Below are 21,243 nucleotides of genomic sequence, written 5' to 3'. Positions count from 1 at the left end.
TCCGAGTCCATCCTTTGAACAAAAGGCAGGTAGAATGACTGACTTATATTTCCTATCGAAATGAACTCTTGTGCCACTCACGTTCACGTTTCACCCCACAGAGAAAAGCAGCTTTCATCCAAGGTGATAATATGCACGAAGGAAAAGTCTATTCACAAGACATTTAATCACAAAGTAAAACATGTTCTACACTGCAGTTAATTAACTTTTTATAAATATATATATATTAAGAGCTGGCTGTGCGTTTGAAATCGCAGCCGAGGGGACAAGCTGAAGGACGGAAGCAAGACCTTTTCTTATGACTTCTCATATGATTCGACTGACAGAGGAAAACCCACATTTATATCCCAGGAGAGGGTATCTGTATTCTTCTCTTTACTACTATATATGTTTAAACTTCCTACATAACCTGCTTTATATTGTAGTCTCAGGCAGTATTATTAACATGCCCTTTTCTTTGCCTGCTTGCCTGTGTTTTCTTATGGCCAAACAGGCTCAGGGAAGTCATACACCATGATGGACCACACAGTAAGGCCTTCTCTCAGCTTCCCCAGAACTCTCACTGAGTAAGGTTTGTTTATATTGTATATACTATATATTATAGTCACTGTATGTTTATTGTTATTGTCCTCAATTTATGCACCTTAGTCACCAAGAAAAAATCCTCGTTGGTGTAAAATCCGTCTTGGCAATAAATAGATTTCTGATTCTGATTCTGAGATTCAAGTTTTCTTTTTAATTAATCCTGAGAATAGCTGGCATTTCGAACTTTCATCCCCAACTGTAAAGTAGCTGCAGTGACACCCATGTCACCATGTTTACACGCTTACATTGCCCCAGTAGTGCCAACCCAGTGTGCACATATCAGCGACTCCCCACCGCTTTAGTCTCCATTTATCTCCCTGCTTCTCCGGCACCAATCAGAAAATATGATGAGGGCAGCAACCCACAGATTCTCTCTTCTCCTCACCTTGCACGGCGATTGAAATTCCACATTACCGGTGAGCTTTCCACTCGTCTACCGGGAGACTTGTGCAAGGTCATCAGCAAAGCTGCTGTCAACATCCCAGATAATTATATATGGCTCTTAATGCTTACTATCTGTTACTTTGTAATTAAAACAAGAGGGCATGCAGCTCAGAGTGGAATTGCTTTTATGCTTCAGCGACTCCATATCAGATGAGCCGCTGTTTGTGTTGTTCAGCAGTCTTTGCATGTGCCGAGCTGTGGTCGCAGCGTAGACGGGGCAAATTAAGAGCTCACAATAGGAGCAAAATGAGTTTGTCATTTTAAAAGCAACACTGTGTTTGACACTATCACTTATAAAAGCTCTAAATGCCACATTTTCTCCTTTTGTTTTTTAAATGTGCCGGGAAGATGAAGGTTTAATCCCACGGATCTGCGAAGGCCTGTTCGGTGAGATTTCTCGTAGAGGCGAGAGCGATGGCGAGGTCAGGTAAAGCACCTTCCAACGCTCGTCTTACTGTATGTTCTTCTGCACACCAATCATTTAAAGTGATGATGGCAGACTCCAAAGATACTGTGGCTTAAGAAGGTGTTGAGCTATTTTAGTTTTCTGATCCAACACAACACATTAAAATATTAAACCACCTTTTAAATATAAGGGTAAGAGTCTACTGCTGCAAGCCTTTTTCAGCTCTATGACCATTTTACTCATCATAATGTTTGTAAAGTGTGTTTAAAAAAAGAAATAGTACCCCTCCCCCGCCCCAAAACTTGAAATGGGTTGATCTGTTCCCACTAGAGATGTGGCGTCATCAGCATTGTCACTTCCATACGGCAGTAACGCCTCACTCTCTTAAACCCATGATGCAATTTTGAAAGCCGAACCAGAAAATAATGTTGCAGAAACAGCATGTCCATCCATCCGTCCATCCATCCATCCATCCATCCATCCATCCATCCATCCATCCATCCATCCATCCATCGTCTACCGCTTATCCTGTATTCAGGGTCGCGGGGGGGCTGGAGCCGATCCCAGCTGTCATTGGGCGAAGGCAGGGTACAGACTGGACAGGTCACAAGTACATGTTCTATTTTAATTAATTCAAAATGACACAACTGCAGAATATTATCTTAAGACATCATGACCAAACTAAATGAGTGTGCACTCAGATAAACCCTCTACTTCCAGCTGACAATGACTCGGCCTGCAGTCAGAAGAATGACAAAGCATGACCAACATGGTGCCTGATCTGGGTAATGAGTTGCTGTTCCCTGTTCATTTCACTTAGGTAGAACGCTGGATTCATTAATTGCCAGAAAAAGACTTCATTAAGGTTTTATTATTTTAATCAAAATCATTCAAGTTGTATTATTATCAAAACCATTAAGGTTATTCAAAATCCCAAATGATATCTAGTCCCATCAGAAATAAATAATATCTATCCAGCTCTACTTTTAGTAATTAAGTATTAAGTGTGCTGCTCTCACATCATTATTTGATATAAATGTTGAATAGCTTGAAAATGACAGTTGGGTAGCTATTTAATTTTTTTTTTTTTTTTTGGTATTTGCCCAGCGTTACACAATGCATTCCAGATTCCCAAAAATGTCACCACTAATGAAACTAAGGTCTTACTGTCACTCTTTTTTTCCTTTTTTTTCATGCAGATGATAAAGTAGACATTAAATGGTAATTATCAAAATGCTTTGACATTCCAGATCATAGATTTAGGGCTCCAAATTCTCATAAATCTGGTAAAGTGCATGATTTTGTTGACATTTTGAGTCATTAATAAAAAATAAAGTGAGAATATTGGGATGTGTGAAATTCCTGGCATGAATCTGAGGAAACGTCATATCTTAAGCTCAAGTTCTCCATCCCTTACCTATGAATGGAACCTATGATACTATGTTTGGCTGTCTGTGTGTGTGTTTAGCTTCACATTCAGTGCAAAACACATTGTGTATTGAGGTAATGGTGGTTGGGATCACACAATAACGGGCTTAATAATGCTCCCCGTGTTGTTGCTGTAATAATTGCAGCTCTGCCGCTGGTCATTTAGAAACCATCTAATATCCTAACCGGCTCTGAGTTCCCAACGCGGTGCCAGAAAACAACCTGGCTCCATCCAGAGGAGACGGCCTCTGCCATTCCATCACTGTCACGCTCTCATAAAGCCTAATTGCTCCGTGCCTTGCATTGTTTTTGAATCAGTCACTCAGACTAGTCCCTTTTGCTTCTTGCACACACACACACACACACACACACACTCTGTATTGATTGAAGTGCTGTGCCCGAAACCTACTTTGCATATGTTTGTTTATTCATTGCCAATGCAAGCGGAGCAATGCATGCACAATCATTTGCCTTCAAACCGACTGTGTGCATCTCTCTTCATAGTAGACGGCCAATTGTAACTCATTGTGTTCTCATTGTGGCATTCACATATCCACAATGAAACTCTTCATTAATCTGTGGCCTCGTGTGCAATCTCGTCTTTGCATTAGTTGGAGAGCTGAAATGGACGCGTGCAGGACCTTCTCAAGGAGGGAAGCACATCCTCGGATGGAGGCTGACCCCATCGGCTTCACCCAGGTGAGCTGCGGTGCGGAAACGCATCCTCGTTGCCACGGCTACCAATTGGAAATCGGGTAACACATGCTTTAAAAAGTTTCCCCGCCAACTCTTTGGGTGTTGGTATAGGCCATCCCTCAAGAGCTCTAATTAGCCTTGTTTATCCGTTTTGTGTAATGATCGTTTTCATCGTGTTCTGTTTTTTTCTTCTTCTTTTTTTCATCTTCAAAGAGATTACATTTTTTTTTAATCTTAAGTAGCACTTTTGTCGTGAGACCGCCTCTAACTATTCCTCTGTGATATTGCCTCGTTTGAACTAGACGGAGATTGCTAAGTAATAGAAATATACATTCTTTTTTTCCTTTTTGGTTTGATGCGGAGCTGCCACGTGAGACGATGAGTAAGGTCCACCTGGTGGACCTGGCAGGCGACGATAGAGCCGGATCCCTGGTCACCCTGGGCAGCATCATCTCAGCTCTGGGTAAATGGCAGTTGCAGCATGACTCTTTATCCAGCATTGACCCGACCAATGCAATACTAGATGGCGAAATATGATGTGTTCTATGTGAAGGCTGAAGATTTGAGTACATTTCAAAATAAAACGCAGTATAGGGGTTACTTTTCTTTTCTATTATCGAATTTGATGGTTGGTTAAATTCCAGTTTAATTGGTTTTTCATCATTTTGAAGGAAACATCGACTTGATAAAGTTAGCTGGAATTAATAAAAAAAAATGTTTTAGTCACACTTTAAGCATTAATATTGGCCCATTTAATATGTTGAGTCCGTGTTTTCTCTCTGTGTGACCTCCCAGCTCTTAGTGTGGAAGGACAGCCAACAAAGAAGAAGAAGCAGATTCCTTACAGAGACTCTGTGCTGACATGAAGGACAGCCTGGGTGGGAACTCTATGACTACGACAGCAAGTATGTCCAGTAAACCAGAACGCTGCTGTTTCCAGAAAGCGCGTGTGTCACCCCCTTGTTTTTTAAGTTATTACCTAATCTTGATCATGATGGAAACCTAGTGAAAATTTTGTCATGTTTTCACTCACTGTTCATCAGCTCCCCTGGTGGCCTCTCATGGCAGCCATCTCTCCTGCCGACGTGAACTACGGCGAGACCCTGAGATCGTTCTCAGACGGCAGCGTGAAGGTGATCAGAGAGCTGCAGGCGGAGGTTACCAGACTCGGAAGGCTACTAGAAGAAGCCAATCAGGTCCTGTATATGTTCACAAGTCACATAAAAGGCCAGGAAGGATCCTAAGTTATACATGTTGATGCTGTTTTATTCCAAAGTCACATTGTCGGACTTTTTACTACTCCAGGTTCCCCCTCTGGGAGCCATCTTCCTCTGTGAGGGTAGAAGAGGAGCTGCATCAAGATCAGGCAAGGGTGAGTCAACCTCTGCCATATGGAAGAATATGTAATAATAATAATAACCCCCCCTCCAGGTCCGAGCACTCAGATGGAGTGGACCAGCAAATGGGGCGACACTATTTTGATTAATTTAGTTTTTTGTTTTAACATTCAAAGATAAACCACAGTCTACAAATTCATGTCTTTTTTTTTAATTATTCATACCATTTTAATGTCTTTCTTGCTTCCTCTTTGTCCCATACATGCATGATTTAATCCAGCCACATCCGCAACACTTTCATCCAGGGGCAATCGGGGTTTGGTTCACCAATTTGTTCGAATAAACTATTCGTAAAATACATTAATAAAGAGGCCAAGCGAGCTTCAGCTCAAATACCCTGGGACCAATTTAACATCTGTTAGTTTGACTCTGAGGCGCCTGGCGCTGTGCGTTTGATTCGTGGACATGAGCTACAGGATAACAAGACAAGTAACAGAAGAGAATTGCTTTATTTCTTTGATCCAGTTTTGTGTAGTTCTTTCATTTAATCAGATAAAGACAACCAAAAACTTGCAGCCAAAGCCTGCAGGTTCGACTTTTTCTTTCCTTTTCCTTCTTAGATCTGAGGTAGAAAGTTTGGTGAACATTTCAGAATAAAATGTGAGATACTCTTCAAAAACACATTGTTTCTACACAGAAAATAGTTTGTTAGGGGCCCTTGTTGCTTATGGTTTTGTTGTTCACCCTGTTTTCAATTTAGTTATATGTCATAACAACTTTCATTTATTCAATCCAATTTATTATTTGGTGAAGAATATTGTAAACATGATGCCATTTGATACAGATAAAGTGAGTGCATGCCATGAAGGTTTGCTTTTGATTTTAACACCAACAAAGCTCCCAGCAGACGTTGCTGCCTGCAGTAAAGACATCCTACCAGCAGGTGTCACTGCAAGTCCTGTAAAACAACCACAGCCACTTCATGGAGTGGAAAAGGCTAATGAGACTCGAGTCAACCTGACATTTAAATGTAATTTTCCATCTATTTAGGTTTAAATGGCATCCGATGGCAGAGTCCTGGTAATTATCATGAAGTTAGTGTGTGTGTGAGATGTTTGTTTGGGCACTCTGACAAAACCAAACAGACGTGCCTTCTCTTTCAACCCAATATGGTTTCTCTGAGGCTGGGACAGAGTGGTAGCATCCTTTTTTTTCTCCTTTTTTTTTTTTACAAGACCCCAAGCTGCAACAAAAAAAAAAAAAAACACAGCGCTACCGTGTGCCAAACCCAGAGTTTACACCGAACACTTTTTCCTCCGTTGAATTTGTGCCCAACCTTCCAAATAACACCAAATGTCATCTGTTTGGGACTCCTCTTCCTCAGCCAAGTAGCCTGTTGCATTATGCAGCGAACTGTGCCGCGTGCCAGTAATGAGAAGCATGCAGTGAATTCTTGCCTCCATCGTTCATACTTAGCTGTACATTCTCTCTCTCGAGCACATTTAAACTGTTGTATCTGACCTTTGACCTGAGTTAGTGATCCTGCTGCAGAATACAGGAGTAAAGCTGCACATTTAAGACATTTGGATGGGTTTTTGAATACCCTACACATGAGTGTTGGCTATATATATATATGTGTGTGTGTGTGTTGGATTATTAATATTCTGCTCCTGTTCGGTGGTTAGCAGGTGACATTTAGTGGCTCGACAGCCCTTAATTCATGACAGTGTATTGGAACTCATTAGCAGCTGTCACCTCTCCTAATTAAGAGGTCTTGATTATTGACATATGGCACTTTCGTTTCTGACTATGTGGCATATTAATTAAAATTACGGGGTTGTAAATCTGTTTGCGTGGTCAAGCGGCGATGGGCATTATGACATCGTCCGTCTGACAAAATACGCCTTTGTGTGGAGCGGAGCCTATTCGTGTAGAAGCAGCCTTTTTTTTATGATGCAACGTGACACCGAGGCCTTTTATGCCGGTGACCGGCAGGCACACTGTTGTTACCGAATCTCCTAAGTGTTTGATGAATGGCTTTATGGATTTGACATTTGTCTTCCTGCACATTTGCATTCTGCACAGGCTTTAGAGGTGCTGCCTCGGTACAGCGAAGCCCCGTTTCCAAATTTTAACAAATGGCCTTGTATCGGTATGTTTGGCGATGCTCTCTCTATAGCACATGTTTTAAAAAAATAAATAAAAATTAAGAGCAGTCTTCTCCAACTCTTCATGTCTCATATATTTTGTGTTTTAATTTAGTAGACGCCATTGCTGCGAGCCAGACGAAACATTTTCTGCCCGGGACCTGCGAGGAGACGAGTTGACCAAGAGCGGTGTAAACAGAATTTGGAATTTTGTATTCAAAGCAGATTTAGAATGCAAAGTTATTCATCGTCAGCTTCCCAGATTGGTTACAGGGCATGTGGGAAAGAGAAAGTAATTAATATGAGATGGATTCCAGAGCAGCCTCTTACCAGACAGACGGCAACAGATTGAGAGAACAAAAAAAAAAAAAAGAAGAAAGAAAGGCAGGAAGAGGGTAAAGTGAAATGTTGTTCTACTTCAGGGGTATGTAGCCTACACACACACACACACACACACACACACACAGATTTGTGAGTAGCTCCTCACGAGTGGAGTTCGGCTCCCCAGCCGCCCCTTTCAGGTCTGCTTGTAACACTAGCGGTGGGAGGAACCTCAATTTCACTGAGATAAAATGAACAACAGTGTTTTCTTTTGATCCTACTGGTCTTTGTGTTTTGCAAACATGCTGCAATCAGCACAAAGGCACAACTTAAGCCTTCAGATGCTCTGAGCCTGGCTCTATTTAATGTCAATTTACCTCCATACAGTCAGCAGTTACACATCAGACGTAGCCATTATTGCATTTCATGACCTTTTACGCGGTCTTATCAGCAGCTTGCCTTTTTTTTTTATTGTTCACATGCCAGCAAGGCTCAGATGCAAACTAGATCGACGTTTGTTCTCTTAATTTAATTCAAGAAAAACATTTATCTGACCCCATGCATGAGTCATTAATGCCATTAATGCCTACAAGGACTAAAATCCTGAGAAAAAAAAAACAACTGTATTCACAAAAAGTTACGTTTATTTTCACAATCTTTAAATAAATGACAAAAACGGATTAAAAGGTTGTAGTTTTCTATTCTGGGACCCGTAGCAGGAGAATCAGTGGACTGGTTGGGAGCCCATGTTGAATACCTGAGTTGTTAACCACGAGTTGCATGCATGGCAACACGTTGATGGAGTGCACATCAGGCTAATTACACAAAACAGTCCTATTACAACCAGAACCAAAAAAAAAACAGGTTGAGATTCTGCTTTTACATGTAGCAGTAACACAAATAATATAAAAGGGGCAATTAACAAACAGAAATGTTTATGCCATGCCAATTCTTTTGTCGCTTACCATTGTGGATTTTAACTAATCATTTCAAACAAAAGGCTTCATGCCATTTTGAAAACTGGCCGTGTAATTGGCGTTCCCTCCATGCGTTATTCATTTGAACGTTTTCCTAAAGAGCAGTAATGTGGGGTATAAATACAGCTCTTCCAAGGATTTCAAATGCAGGAGTTTTCTCCGTTGGCCCGCGTTCAGTACCTGCTTAACCGGTCCGTTGGCAAGGCGCTCCGCCCGACGAGGCTGACGGGCAGTCGGGAAAGGAGGATTGCTTGGCCTATAGCGGCGTTTTGAAATGCATATTAACCAAGTCGGGAACCTGAACTGTCAAAAGTGCTGAGGAAAAAATCCATTAGAAATTCTGCCCAACCACAGATGATGGCTTTTAATGGGAGCCTAAATGCTGCCTGAGCCTGGCTGCTGGTCTGGGCCACAGTTAATTACAGTATGTTCACCAGCTGCCTCCATATGAAAGCAGACGTCTTTTTTTTTTTTTGTCCTCCTCTTAGCAAACGCACACTGACTGACTGAGTGTGGCGAGGAGCAACTTTCTCCATTATTTGTGCGAATTTTAGAAGAAAATAGGGCGATCTCCTCCGTTTCTTGTTGTGTGAGGAAAGTGACAGTGCATTAATCTAGCAGGGCTGCTGCTCCCCTAATGAAGTCTGTGAAGAATCCCTTTTAATTAAGTACAGGGGGGGGGGGGCGAGGTCGATGCCTCTCCTTCTTCATTAGGGGGGAAAAAAAAGGATTTCTCGCATCTCACAACTGCCAATGAGTGAGGTTGTGGTGGACACGTCTCTCACTTCACGGTCCAATCTATACGAGAGAGAGAGAGAGTAGGAGGTTGAAAGAGAGGGGAACTAGTTTATGCAGAGTGTTGCCTCCTGAATCCCTTCATATGTGAGATTTTCTGCTTTGCCTGCTGGGGGAGGTACTTAAGATAATCCATGGCAATGTGAGGCATTAGTCCAGCAGCCTAACAGAAGAATACTTCTGATGCCCGGGTCGACTCGGGGTTATTGAACCACAGCCCGTTGCCCTGGGAGGAGAAGGTTAGCAGCCTTGAACACAGAGAGTTTCTCTGCATGGCTTAATTCAGCGTGTCTTTATTGAACCCAGCAGGTCATCCAAGGCCACGTATTTTAATTTCTTATTGAATAATTGGCAAATTAACTCCTCAAACTAAAGTCATTCAGTCCGCAGCCTGTCTGGTCTTTTTTTATGAAGTGCAAGTTTTAGAAATGAAGTAATACTAAATTACTTTTTGTACAAAGTTTAAATGATAATCGCCTCCTTGACAGACACATAAAGTAGGGTGACTCGTGCTTTTACATTTCCTCTGCAACACTTGTTGGAGGCAGTGAAGTGTGTGTGTGTGTGTGTGTGAGGTTTTAGGTGTAGCTGTCCTGTGCTTCAGAAATAGCTTTCAAGGATTACATCCATTTCTCCACTTCTTCCTATAGCATTCCTGTCGAGGTGCCGTAACCCCATTAAATGCATATTTATCAGGGATTTCTGGACAAGCAGAATGGATTTTTTCTTCTCTCTTCCCCCTCCACATGTGGACATTAATTTCTGTTCCGACTTGAGATGTGATGCAACCGTCACGTTGCTTTGTGTGTCACTAGAATGCAGTATTTATCCATAGCCTGTGTGGGGAAATACGGACATTGAAGTGTCTTTTTATTTTCCATTCAACACTTCTGAGATTTGAAAATGTCCCCATGAAATAGTCTTATCGTGACAAATTTTACTACCGTTATTCTCTTTCCTCAACACATAATACTCTATTTATGGATAAGAAAATGCGCCGATATTCGTCCGAGGCATGCATTCAGCTTCGTAAACTCCTTAGTTTGACCTTCCATACAGCACACATTGTAAAAAAAGACACCAAAGTACCTGAAGTTTGTTTCCGTTATCTAAAGTTGACGTATACTTTACGAGCTCAGGAGTATTTTAGCAGTAACGCACATAGTTGATGGCTGTGTATCAATAAAGGCAATGGCGCGTGGTATACAACCCGTCTTGTGTGTGTGTGTGTGTGTGTGTGTGTGTGTGTGTGGACGGCGGCGCTGTGTCTGTTTCGCTCTCTGAACACAATGTACAGTTTGACTCTCGCCACCATAATCTGAATGATTTATGGCGTCTCTCTCGCCGTTAGCCACTCTGCCGCTTCGTGGCGACACATGGTTGGAACGCCGCTGCTCTGCTTGGCCTTCAGGCGAGGAAGAGCAGTCATAAAGAATTCACTCTTCTCCTGGTTGCCATTAAATGTCTGTCAGCAGTTTTTTTTTTATTTTATTTTATACCGTGTGCCATTCCAGCTACAGGCTATTGGATGATTCTTTTCCTCCCCCTGGTTGTACATTCTTGTTATATCCTATAGGAGGGGAGTGGCGACTATTTCCTCATCTGATAGACATTGATGAAGACCTGCTCAGCACTGGAATCATCCTGTATTATCTCAAAGTGTATTTGAAGTTCATATATTTCACGCATTACTCTACATTTGTCTCAAATCGTTTACCAGCCGACATCCGGCGCTGACGTTAATTACCAAACAACAGCTTGCTTCTTGTATCGTGACCTTCTTTTTTTGTTAAATCTTCCCTGCAGGAGGGCAGAGCCCTGATTGGGAGTGACGAAGCATCATGCAGTCAGGATATTGGCGTTGCTTCTGCACTGAAAATGGAATGTTATGCATCAGGGCTGTAAATATATATTTGTCTTATTGTGCCTTCGTATTTAATTGCGTCGCAGTGCTTCAGGGCTCCTCCTCGTGAACACTGTGTGCTCGAGAGCTGGAACCGTGACTCCGATCCCTCAGGAGGGTGCACTGTGTTCAGTCAATGGCTGCGTGGTAACTGATCCCTGCCAGCTGACTCAGGGTAAGCATTTCTGCAAAGTTTAATATGCTCCTGATATTCTTTAATGAACATTTGTGTGTGGGGGGGCTTATCTGTAACAATGACGTTTTTTTTTTCTCTCCCATTCCCAATTATTTAGCCAGCGGGAGGCAATAACATGCTCATCCATTTTGAATGCAGCTATATGAGATCGCTGCATCACATCTGCAAATGAAATCCACTTTATGTCGCCAGTGGCAGCGCACTCGGGGGCAGGAGTGGATGGTGAACGCGCCTCTCCACAGGGCAGATGCCATTTCTCTTACTAAACATTTTGAAGGGCGAGGGACCTCAGACAAAGCTCCAGACAAAGCCCCGGGGCCCTCCAGTTAATTGGCAGATGGAGTTGATAGGGTCGACAGGTTTGAAGTGGGCCAGAGCATTAACCTTTCAAAGGACAGAGCCAAGCTGGAACTCCTGCCCCCCCCCCCCCTGAGCAGACCCATGCTTTGCCCGGGCTGGGAGCTTTTCAGCGCTTACTGCCTCCTCATCCTCGCTTGCTTTGCTTTCCACAGATAATAACTGCACACGGAACCAGGCGGCGCGTTGGCCCAGGCTATGCTAGTCTTTTATAACCATTTCAATTTATCCAATATCCCCTTCAGAAACGGCTGCATCTGAAGCTATTTTCTTGAACAAATGATAGTAATTTTCCGTCCAACAGCAGCTGGAATCCATCACAGTCTGCTCTCTCAGGTGCTTTGTCACTCGTCAGAAGTCATTAGTAGAAGCGAGATTAGTATTTGCTGTGCTGAGAGCGGGGAGGAGGAATGAAGAGGAGACTTTGAGAGAATCTGTGGATATGGCGGCGTGAGCGTGAGTCCACCGTATAAACCCCAATATCGCTTCAATTCGATAGCTTTACGAGACTTCTCGAGTTTCTTTGGACCTTTTTCTCTGGTAAATCATCCCCCCGGTCGAGGTCAGTGCCAATCACGTCTGGGATTGTGTTCGTCGTGGCAATTCTCTTTACTTTTTACCTCAGCAGAGGAAAATGTTGGAGAACTTTTTGTGCCATTCATCAACTTATCCTCAAGTTCGCTGCAGAGACGGTTCACTGAAATCCCACAACGTCTGGGTGATTGCCATGGCCAGAAGTCTATCGCTCCTCATATATTTTTTTTTATATAAATGCTGAGCCACGCCTTCAAAGGTTACCTGGCATACTTTTTTAGCCACCATTACTTTTGATTGCATCCGTCTTGGAACACATCTTCCAGTCTTTTCTCACGCCGCGTTGAATAATTCAGTCCTCGGTGCAGCATTTATGCCAAAAAGTCTACGTTGAAGTTGGTGGTTTTCATGCTTCACCTCTTCGGTTCCTTCTAGGTGGCATCACACAGCTCTCCTCCGGTTTACCCGCCCGACGGAGGCTCCACGGCTCAGAGAGGAACGGCAGGTGAGACAGTACCTAAAACCACAGCAGACAACCCCATCATTTTCATATACCGGCATGCTGTTTTTATTCAAACCTGAGGGAGCAGCTTTCAGAAAAGATGCTGCCACGGCTGCATTTCTTTAGCTGGTAATGGTGTTAAAAACAAGTCAGCGTCAGACACTTTGTTTCCATAACTACCAGCTGTAATATCTGCTTCCTTCAGCAAACATTGCTCATGTTGAACTCCAATTCACACTTCACTCCACATCACCAGCATGTGTGTGTGTCTGTGTGTGTGTGTGTGATCCGTGCAGAGTCTTTCTGATCAGAAATACACACCGGCTCTTTAGCTGCCACTGCTTGTTTTTGCCTCTTTAGCATGAAAAAGTCTTGGTTCTGAATAATTGGCTGAGGAAAAAGCAGCAGACCTTCACATCACGAACAGTCTCTCCACGATGCTGAACCTTGGAGAAGCTCTCTGCTCTTCCTGAAAGGAGGCCAGGTACAGCTGTTCAAAGCTGGCTGCTTTCCCCCCGCCTTGTAACGGCTCCTTTTTGGCTTTTTAAGCATCATGTTAATGCGCCCTCTTCTCCGGGAAAAAGGCGAGCTCCAACCGGTGTTTCTCTCCAATAATTTGTTCACGTATTCTTAAGAAAGTGTGTGTTGTGTAAGTAGTGGAATAAGAATTGAGTAAATCAATTTATATGGAGGAAAAACAATGTTAAATGTGGTGAAAAGTATCACTGTGTGCTGGTGATAATTTATCTCCACTCTATATATTTTACATATATTTCTTATCCATCCATATCTAAAGAGATAGATATGTAAAATAAATTATCTAGATGATCACAGTGATACTTTTTTTTACACCACATTAAACTCGCCACTAAATTGAACATTTCTTATGAATGGTATCTATTAAAAATATTCATCCCCTTTTATTGCTATTATTACAGCATCGATCACATTAGGATTTTTTCTCATAATGGATCAACAGGAAAAAAAAAAATCATTATCTTAATCATCACTTTTGGAGCCGAAAGTTACACGAGAAGTTAAGATCAGAAGTTTTAACCAGAGTGGATTTTGTTAAGTTAAGGTAGGAACGCTTGTTGGTCAGCCTCCATAGCAACACCTACATCACGGAGAGGGAACAAAGACCAGGGAAGGATGGGAATAGTGCAGTTAGGTGAGTCCGTCAGTCTAAACCTCCTCAGACCAACCATTCCCAGGATCCAGAGAGGCCTGGAGGCACTCTGACAGAGCTAGGCTTCCTCATCCAGGAGACACTGTGCATACAGATACTGTTGCCTGGGGCTTCACTGCTCACAGCTAGAGGAGAAGTCACTGTTGGGAAAAACACATGATGTTGCTTTGTGTTCGTCAGAAAGTTATTATAATAAATTGACGTTTTTAGAATCAAGGATAATTACAGATGATGAAATTCCATCTCCGTTGCTTTACAAGAATTGACGTTGCAGATGGATTCACACACCGTTTTCAGAGACACGGCTGTACTTTTTTTTTTTTTTTTTTGACAGCTTTCTCCTCTCTGCATTATTGAAAATTGCACTCCATTACAGCCAAGTAAAGACATCCGGGCCCCGCTGCGGTTCCAAGAATCCTCCGTGCCATTCATTTTTAAAATGGATTCTAAATGAGATGGTCTCTGGAGTTCCACGTTCACGACTACGCCGAGAATACAGTGTGCAGCTGTGGTTTCAGAGCAAACTGCAAAAACACAACAACTATATGGAAAGACAAGAATTCTCCCTGCTAATGTCAAAATGCACAAACCCTTTCATTTTAAGGAGTAGAGGATGTTTGATTACCCTCACTTGGAAGGGCTTTGCGTCACCAGATATGAAAATTATGACATTTCTCCGAATGTTGTTGAAGGCTTGTGCGTTGTGGAAAAAACGGTGTCATCAACACCAACGAAATGCAGCATACACTATAATTAAACTGTTATATAATTGTAAATCTCCTCTCCCGTCACTCATTTTCACCCACTACATTTCACAGCGTCTCATTGATTCTGACTGACGTCCAAATCTACCGACAATCTGTCCACGGTGATGCTGCAAAAACCCCGAAGTGAGACCTACAGACACGTGTGATCACTGTGTGACCCCCCCCAAGCATAACTCAACCCAGTCCTCCTCGACCTCCACTACTTATTTCAGCATGCATCAGGCATGTAGACCAAATCAAAGCCATTCATCATGGCAGTGCTTCTGAAAGGGGAGGTGGGAACACGCTAACGAGCCAGTCTGAAGCGCTTCATGCTGAGCCTGGAGAAATCATAGCAGGCGAGAATCCAACGTGTCTCCAAAGTTCTGTAGGTGGTGAAATGCCCCGACAAGAAGTTCACCACTTTACATTTTTAATGTGGTCAATGTACAAAAAAAAAAAAGCCCTCATTTGCTGTGTTTTTGGACAGAAATCTGCCAGGTGTGCAAAAATATCTATGGTCAAAATCTAATATCTGTCGCTCGTCCAATTTAGTTTGACTGATTTGATGTTTTGCATTCGGCTGACACCTCCTGCCACCCTAAATTAAAACATAATATTAATAAAAATAATACTGTAAAAAATACATTACAGTGAGGATAAAAGTATCTGACTGTATCACGGTCAATGCTGATGGAAGTGAGCCTTTTTTGATTTGACTTTATGATCTTTATTCACTGCCTCTGCCTTGGAACTGTGTGACAGGTCATTGATCTGTCAGTGTCTCAATGTTCACTGAATTAGTGCCCCGAGTCCAATTCACCCTCTAGTGATCCACCAGCTAAAGTGAGCAATTTGAGACCTCTCTCATGATCCAATAACCTGATGTTTTACAGCATCTGTCTGACATGTAATTTCCCCCCACATGGCAGTATTCCCCCCCCCAAACAAAAAGATAAAAAGCAGTACCTCAGCTCAGGTGATTCATACAGCTTCCAGTCCAACACCTGCAACCTGGTCTGACACTTCCTGGATGTGAAAGTGTGAATACATCTGTGTATAGAGGATTACTTTACGGCTACGATTAGTCGACCAGACAGCCACCTCGTTCACGGCGGCGTGTCAGAAACACTCGTCTGGTGTGTGAAAGCGGCATCAAGGAGTGACGAGATGCAGGAGAATGGAAGTCAGTGGGGGTCGGAGGTGGAGGGAAGCTGTAGGTGTTAATGGCAGATCTGTAGCATGACTTTTTGTTTTTTTTTCAACTGTAGAAATAAAGATAATATGGCGGCGAAATACTCTTTGGTTATTTGCACACACACCATGAAATATTAGGATTTATAATGTTTTAACATCCTCTCACCTGGCTCGCTGAAGCGTCGTCCGTTCACCGAAGATGCAGGAGATGAGGGATTTATCTTCTCCTCTCGTTGCTTTGATATGTATTCCATCCTTGTTCGTCTCGCTGTTCCGCGCAGCACGAATTCCCTCGCAGCAAGGACGGAATTGATCCCAGTTTGCCCAATCATCTTGGCAATAACCCCGAGTGTTAATGAGAGCGAATCATTTTTAATTCAAACGGCGGATGGGAGTGACACCGGATAGCAATGAAGTGACCTGACGTTGCCTGGGGGGGGGGGAAGGGGGGTGTTTATTATCGGCTACATCAGTTTGGATCAAAGACTTTCTCACTTGAGAGTTTGGAGAAGAAGAAGACCTGCTCCTCACAGCATGGGAGCGCTCCATTTCTGTATTTATCCAGATCTTTGACACTGGTGTATAGACATCAGAGAGTCAGCTGAATGAAGATTTTCTCATCTCGTCTTGCCTCTAAGCAACGAGGTGTAGAAAATGCATTAAATTGCCATATTAGTTTTGAAAACACAAAGGCAAGAATGGGCTGCGTTTGTCTGGGAAGGTTGTGTATGAATTCTGCACCTTTCTTACCCTCCGGTAAACGTCACCCACTGATTCATCCTTTATTAAATGGACTGTGCAGCAGTCTGAGGATGTAAGTTAAATACTGGACTCTGAGGGCTGCCGGTGCCAACAGGCGTTTGACCCACACAGCTTTTAATGGCTACCGTCGCTGTGAAAGTCCCTCGTCTGACAAATCTCAGTATTTTTTCAATCTCTGGTCAGAAGGCCAAGAGGCAACTTGACGTTTTTCTTTTTGTCTCTTGTGACCATCGACAGGCTGTTATCAGGGCCTTGGAACACTTCTAAAATGGTGTGTTTTTGTGCGCTGGTTAAAGACCATCATCCTAGCAGCTCCACTCATCACCCCCTGCCACTGGATTTAGTGCAGCTATAACAAAATATAATCTTCCCTTCCAGCTCTGAAGGCTGCATTTTTATAATTCATTCGTCTATTTTGTCTCACTTGAAGCCGTTCCTTTTTCCACACATCTGCGTTGGAGTTTCATAAAAAGTCAAACAAAACGCCCTTGAAATGTGTTTTTAAAGGCTGCGTATGAAAGGATGTAGGCCTTCTCATACAACCTGTGGGTGTGCATGTACGGGGTTGATATCTAGCGGGATGGAAAGAGGGAGCTCCACCAGCAGGAGGCCGAACGGCAGCGGGTCCAAGAAAGGCTGAACAAACAGCACCCGGGACATGAAAAGACTTTCAAAGGGAAACAGTGGGGGTACCCCATCAACGGAGAGCAGAACAGAAGACAGCAGGGAGATGGAAGAGATGGGAGAGACGGGCGGTGGGTAAAGTTGCAGGGAGGCGAACTGTGCTCTCAATTAATGCGTTGTTTGTGCACCAATTTAGTTCGCAGTCAATCCCCAGCAAGAACCCCCTCTGCATGTCAGCAAAGTGTTTAACGGCAAGGAAAGGGTTTCAAGATCCTGGTCAGCATCTTAGACCCGGCAATCCCAGATCAGTGTTGCTACAGTCAGAGTGGACACACATCGCCGAGTACAGGACATCCTCTGCACTGATCCCTTTGATCGTCACGAGGACCTGCACTGTGATCCCTCTTGTCGATGCCCCCCCCATCCCCCCCCCTCGCCCAAACCTGCTGCGACACACAAAGCTCAGCCAAAGCCTCTGTTTACTGTCAGAAATCATTCTGAGCTGTATATTTGGTTTCTGCTCCCCTCTCAAGAGTGCTGTGTATTGTATGTAAATCCTCAAATCAACATGCACAGATTCAATTTAATTTCACAGCTAGTAGAGTGGCTCTAATCTCATCCAGCCATTTGGGCTGTTTGCTTTTCAAATCTAATGGATGGGTTTTTTTGTGAAGTGGGAGTTTGGGGGGTTATTGCAGTCTTGTCTTTTGCCTGCAAACTGTTTGAAGTCTCCAGTGTCACACCACAGCAAATAATTAAATTTGCTTATGAAAACAAAGAGCCTGGCAGCGTGTATAAGCATATAAACACAGCTGTATTGTGCACACGCCCCCTCCACATAGAGACGCAATATTTGTTTTCTGATAAAATAGGAAGTGTGTTATTTTATTCTCTTCACTGTGTCCTTTTTTTTATTTCCCAGCCAGATTAATTCGCCCGGCTGCAGAGACGGCAGAGTTCAAAGGGCCAAGCAGCTGTCTAACCTCTTCTACAGAGAAGCTCATGACTACAGTATGTATTCACGTTTTATTTGTTAGAGACTAGAATGAATTCTTCATTAAATATAATGGAAATAGAGTTTCTGAATGGAATTAACCCCGAGCAACTAAGAATTGGAATAAATCTAAAGCCCAGCGTGCAAAAAGCGAGACTTTGTTCTGCAGTTTTTGTTTATCGAGCCTCAGTGTTGCCACTGTGCAACTCAAGCACTAGTCCCCTTTGTCTCAAAACAGAGCAAATGTCAATACCTGCCCCCCCCCCCTCCAGCCAGGCTCAATACGGATTTTTATGAGGCATGAAATACTTTCTCCCTTGGCTTGTTGTGTTTGTTTATTATGCACATATTTTCCTTGAAACCCCTACAGGAAAGCATAATAGGGTTTAAATGACGCTCATTTCATGAAAGCATATTGCAGTGAGAGCACTTTTGAAGTATTTCTGTTACATGTACCTTGTTATTCTTCGGTCCGTTTTGCTGTGCATTTATTTATGTATTCAAATATAATTGAATCCATAAATAAAGATACATCTTAAATGCTTATTTTAGTTCCTCCTCGGCAATAGTGGCACTTATTTTGCAGTAAATTGCATAAAAACTTGAAAAGTTTTTGCTTTTCTCATCCACTTACACATTATAAACTAGGCCATACCTGGAACACATCCTGTCCCTCACGCTAGATTTGAGTTGGATGGAGACACGCTTCGGGGTGAGGTAAGCACCAGGGATGGCCAGGAGAGGCACTTGTGTCATAAATCAGGGCCGAGGGCTCACGTCTGAGTGGCCTTGGAGGAAAAGCGGTTGTAGAGTTGCAAGTTATACGGGAGAGGAGGTTTGGTCAGGGGGATGCCAGCCTCCAGCAGACAAGTGTCCTGGGCCTGGGTGATGGATGTGGCGTGAAGCCAGAGGGGAATGCTAACGAGATCAAAGGCGTCGCGGCTGACTGCAGCAAGGAAAGACCCGGCTCTGGTGGGAGCTCATTAAGCATCGTGTCCCACCTGCAGAGCAGCGGAGGAACCTGCTCCACGTCCGTCCTCCCACGGACCGGCGCTCATTCTCAGCTGGACGAAAAGCCTCTCAGCAGTCTGGCAGCTTTCCGTCCACCTGAGGAAAGTACCTTTTTTGAGGGCCAGTGGAGCTGCGGAGAGATGAATGAAGCTGGGGGTTTGGAGGAGTTCCCGTGAGTGACAGAGGCAGTTCAACACTCGGGACTGGGTTCTTTGGGCTGCAGAGTTTCTTGGATCTTCCAGGATGCGGGACGTCTCCTTTGGCGCTCTCCAACAGCATTGCAAGTCAAGGAGGAGGGACTAAAGCCGGTCGGAGCTTGCTGGTCAAGTCACGTTGTGTCTCTGCTCAGGGAAGGTAATGTTTCTGTCTGTAGTGAAGGACAGCCAGGTCTTCTCCATGCTTAAAGGGAGCTTTCTCTTCTCTTTGTTCAAGGACAGCCACTTCTTTTCCGTGGTGAAATATCTACCTCTCATACAGCACGTCCAGATGGAGATAACTCAAAGCCTTGAGCCTGAGGAGGCAGCTCAGGTGATTCAGGGCTGCATTAATCCTGACGCCACACAAGTAGCAGTCCTGACACCAGTGCAAACCTTTAGCAAGGCAGCGAAATGTCACATGACAAACCACAAGTCCCAGAAGACACCTGGACGAGGAATAAGAGTATTAGGGATCTTCCAAAAGAGCAAGACATAGTAGATTAAAAAGGGCAGCAAACTGATCACAGAGCTGTCACCAGTGAAACACTGTGAGCCAGACAACGAGGACAAAGATCAGGTATTGGAGAACAAAATCAATGTCCAAATGTTTCGTCAAACGTTGATAAAATCCCCCTGATTCCCTTTTAAACCTGCAAACTTTACTATTGCTAGACGTGATGGATACCTTGCAGTCGATCATCGCCACCTCTGTGCTCGCCTACCAGAAGCTTGTAGCTCTCTATTGGCTGAATGCAGCAAACCTAAGCCCTGTGCTGCCCTGCTGTTCCTGGCGGAGACCGGCCTCTACACCCTGACCGTGGACTCTGGGCTCCTGGTCGTGTTCCATCACCTCCCCTTGTTGCAGATGAAAGAAGTGCCGATCGGCTTAGAGAGCCACAGTCTGTGTTTAATGGGCACCACAGAGGAGAGCGTCCTGGGGGTCTACACCCACAGCCAGCATCTTACCAAAGAGCTCTGCAGGGCCATACCTGGTGTCATCTGCCCTGACAACAGGGTTTCTCAGCACCCCTGCTCCATGGAGACCTGATGAAACAGGCCTGTGTGCCGGACCTGCTGCTGGATGCTGGCTTAAGGGTTTGATGCACGTTTCAAAAAGGCTTACAGATCTGGTTTACCTTCTTCATTGCGACACGGTTGAAGAAACGTCCCAGCTTCTACTCACCGATACCTTGGCCTGGTGCAGGAGGATGCCATCTTTCACCCTACTCCACGCTCCGTCACCGTCGCACCCTGCCGTCCCCAATTCAACGACTTAACTCTCCGCCATCGCTCAGACGTGCGCTGTGTGCTGGTGCATGATGAAGACGTCAGTCTGGATGTAATTCTGGCAAATGTGAGGGGCCGGAGGGGGGGTCACCCTGAAAGCGTAACTAAGGCAGCCACCCCCCCCCCCCCCCCCCCCCCCCGCCTGCACAAGCTTCAAATTCATCTCCGCATGCAGAAGTGTGGAAATTAACTTTCAGTTGCTCCTCTGAGGCCGCCCGCCTGATTAATCACTTGTCAAACGTCTGATCAAGGAGTGAACGGACAGTAATGAAGAGCCCGGCTCGGAAAAACTCACAGAGAGCAAGAGTGCATCCCGAGCAGACAACGCAATGGACAGCTCCGCCGCTAAATGACAGTGAAGACCCTGACCTGTTTTGAAGTTTCCATATTGATTTATTTTTGTGGAAATTCTTTTGTCATTTTTTTTAATAACGCACGACTTTAGAACTTTTATCTCTCGAACCTTTGACTTTCTTTGTTCGTGCAATGTTTTTGTTCTTTAACCGCTAGCCCCCCTCTATTATTGTTTTATCAAAGAGGTTGTCAATTTAATGTGGGACGTTTGAAATAATTAGGGGTTGAAAAAAAAGTAATATTTGTACCAGTTT

This window comes from Eutrigla gurnardus (genome assembly GCF_963514095.1).
Source record: "Eutrigla gurnardus genome assembly, chromosome: 11".
Taxonomy (NCBI): Eukaryota; Metazoa; Chordata; class Actinopteri; order Perciformes; family Triglidae; genus Eutrigla; species Eutrigla gurnardus.
The sequence above is the reverse complement of the archived record's forward strand: the minus strand, read 5'-3'. Positions refer to the sequence as shown.